Here is a 3,332-nt window from a genome sequence, read left to right as displayed (position 1 = left end):
CTTCCAGTTTTTAGCTCCCAAGGCTCAACCCTGGAGGCAAGCCAGGCATCTACAGGGAGTTTTTTTTTTTTCCTTGAGAAGAGCCAGCTGCCGCTGTTAACTCCTTCATCACCAGTTGATCCCATGGCCTGCCCTGCTGCCCCAACACCACCCAAAGACTCCTCAGTCCCAGTGCCATTGGGACTGTGATGCTTGATGTGCCTAGGGGAACTGGGACATGGAACTCAGAGAACCTCTCTCACTGTTTTCCTGCCTCCCAACAGCTCAGGGTCAGGGTGTCTCCTGCAGGGTGAAACTCCATTTCCCAGCTTCAACTCCCAACTGGTTCCACCCAGGCAGCCTCTCAATCTAATCACCCAGCTGGTACAGAGATGGGACTGAAAGTGGACCAAGGTAGCCACTCAGGACCGTGCTGTTTTAATTTTTTTAATTGTTATTTTTGATTTTTATAGAAATAAATCTTTTAAAATATTTTTAAAAATTTATTTATTTATTATATGTAAGTACCCTGTAGCTGTCTTCAGACACACCAGATGAGGGCATCAGATCTCATTACAGATGGTTGTGAGCCACCATGTGATTGCTAGGATTTAAAGTCAGGACCTCAGGAAGAGCAGTCAGTGCTTTTAACTGCTGAGCCATCTCTCCAGCCTCGTCAGGACCGTTTTATTACAGCCTGGCACAGCCTCACCCATACATCTGAGCATGGGGTGGGAAGGGAGTGGGCAGGCAGGCCAGATGTCCAGTGCCCCGACACCCAGTGCTGCTGAATCATCCCCTGGGACATAGTGACCCAGAAACTCAACCTTAGACCTCTAAAGGGTGAGGCTGCCCTGCCCAGGTACCCTCCCTTTTTCTGCAGCTCAGAGCCCTACTTGCTGGGTCCAGAAGTGCTCAGGGCTATTTCTGTGCTGGTGAGCCTCCTCCTCTGGGGAGCCTGGCTTGGGTCCTATCTTTCCGTGGTCTCAGGATGTTCCAGTGGGAGGCAGCTGGAGGAGTGAGGACCCACCAATGTGCTCTTGTGATCAGAATTAATACATGTGCAGGGCAGAAGAGCTCTTGGTTTCAGTGCCTTCCCATCATTCCTCACTCTCTTTCCACTGAGCATGCCCCCCCCCTTCATATCCCCGGCTTGGCAATGCCAAAAAAAAAAAAAAGAAAAAAAAAAAGAGGCCCAGAGAGGGAATGCCCGCACTGGCCACCCATCCTGTTAAGTGTCACACCCAGAGTCCCTGCTAAGCCTGGACAAGGGAGGCTGTTTCCTGTAAGCCTGTTCCCACATCTTCCTAGAGGAAGAGGGAGTGTCTGTAGGAGCCTTCCCCATCCCAGCTGTCCCCAACACTACAATGTCATGTCATTGCTCAACCAGGAACCAAAGCACATTCTTGAATGTAGGCCACTCCACTCACCGGCCACTGTCCCCTAAGGCCAAAGCAGTGTGGGGGGAACAAACAGACGCAAGGGTAGGTTATCTTCCCCTCCTGGTCCCTGGCTGGGACATCCTGGTCAGGCGCAGACCAGAGTTCAGAGGCAGCTCTACAGATTCTCAAGGCTTGCTATCATACTGGACTTGGCTGGGAAGGCCAGGTCTGGTCGCTCCAAAGGCCCTTACCCAGGAAGTAACATGGAAAGGCACTCAGAAATGGGATGGTCACTCAAGTCCCCAAGTCTCCAAAGAAGCTCTGGGCTACACGCAGTGGGTCTGGGAGAGTGCGGTACACTTCAAGCACCCTGGGTCCATGGAAATCTCCAGCCAGTCCAGTGGGGCATGAAACACTGATATACCTACCATACCTTAGTGTATTGGCCTAGGGAATCCTGCCTTCTCCCCTTCAAATATGGATTGAGGAATGGCTGGCACCCCACCCCCTTCAGCCCAGCTTCTGTGTTCCCCAAGGAGCCCCAGAGATAGAGAGCTTTAGAGCTCAGACATGGAGCACACCTACAGGAAAACCCTGCTTTCCCATGGGCAGGTTGGAAACACCAGGACTTTTAGCCTCCTGGGACCCTCCTCCAGCCACTGGGCCCCTTCCCTCAGGGACCCCCAACTTGTACCCACTTTGAGGGGCAATATTTAGCTCTTAGGCTGTGACTACCCCGGTGGCTCACTTCTACATTGTCTCCAAGTGTCTATCTCGTGGTCACAGCTGTGAGTTCTATAGACCTTGACACAGCATGAGGGGCTACCCTTAAAGAGTGTGTTGGCTAGTTTTATATCAACTTGACACAAACTAGAGTCATCAGAGAGGGAGTCTCAACTGAGAAAATACCTCCATAAGATTCAGCTGTGGGAGCCAGGTATGGTGGCGCACGCCTTTCATCCCAGCACTCGGGAGGCAGAGGCAGGCGGATTTCTGAGTTCAAGTCCAGCCTGGTCTACAAAGTGAGTTCCAGGACAGCCAGAGCTACACAGAGAAACCCTGTCTCAAAAAAAAAAAAAAAAAATCAGCTGTGGGCAAGCCTGCAGGACAGTTTTTAAACTAGTGATTGATGGAGGAGGGTTTAGCCTATTGTGGGTGGCGCCATCTCTGGGCTGAAGGTCCTAGGTTCTATAAGAAAGAAGGCTGAACAAGCCATGAGGAGCAAGTCGCACTCTTCCATGGCCCCTGTATCAGCTCCTGTCTCCAGGTTCCTGGCCTGTCTGAGTGCCTGTCCTGACCTTTGATGGTCAACTGTGATGTGGAAATGTAAGCCAAATAAATCCTTTCCTCCCCAAGCTGCTTTGGTCATGGTGTTTCATTGCAGCAATAGAAACTCTGACTAACACAAGGAGTGATGTATCTAATGTGCTCTTCTGGGCTCATCCATTTTGAGCTGTGTTCCCCTCGTGGATCTGTGGGTTTTCTATAGCTGGCAGACCTGCTGGGGTTTTTTGTTTGTTTGTTTGTTTGAGAACTGGGCCTCTTGCAAGACAAGCTTGGCTTTCACTCTGGGTTTGTGCTTGGAAAGTGACCTCAAGTATGGCCTTAGCCAAATTGTCTTGTTTTTGTCTCTAGTCTACTCTCCTTCAGTTTTACCCCCTAATTGCCTTGTTTTTGTCTCTAGTCTACTCTCCTTCAGTTTTACCCCCTAAGTGCGGGCCAATGAGAGCCCACATCTGTCCTAGAAGCATTCTCCACCCACAGCTACAGCGGCGTTGCTTTGTTCCAGTTAATGGCAAGGTCGGGGCGCCCTCTAGTGGCTAATATTGCAAGTGTCACTGCTTAGGACAATTTAGGTGTTCTGTTTACCCCATCCCCCTAACTCTCAGGCACAGTGGGATCTCCCCACTTAAAGGTTGGTGTTAGCTTCATGACTAACATCACGGTAAGTCTTAGGATCCTGCCTTGTCA

This window comes from Mus caroli, unplaced genomic scaffold, assembly GCF_978045245.1.
Source record: "Mus caroli unplaced genomic scaffold, Mus_caroli_1 scaffold_9, whole genome shotgun sequence".
Lineage (NCBI taxonomy): Eukaryota > Metazoa > Chordata > Mammalia > Rodentia > Muridae > Mus > Mus caroli.
This window is presented reverse-complemented; position numbering follows the sequence as displayed.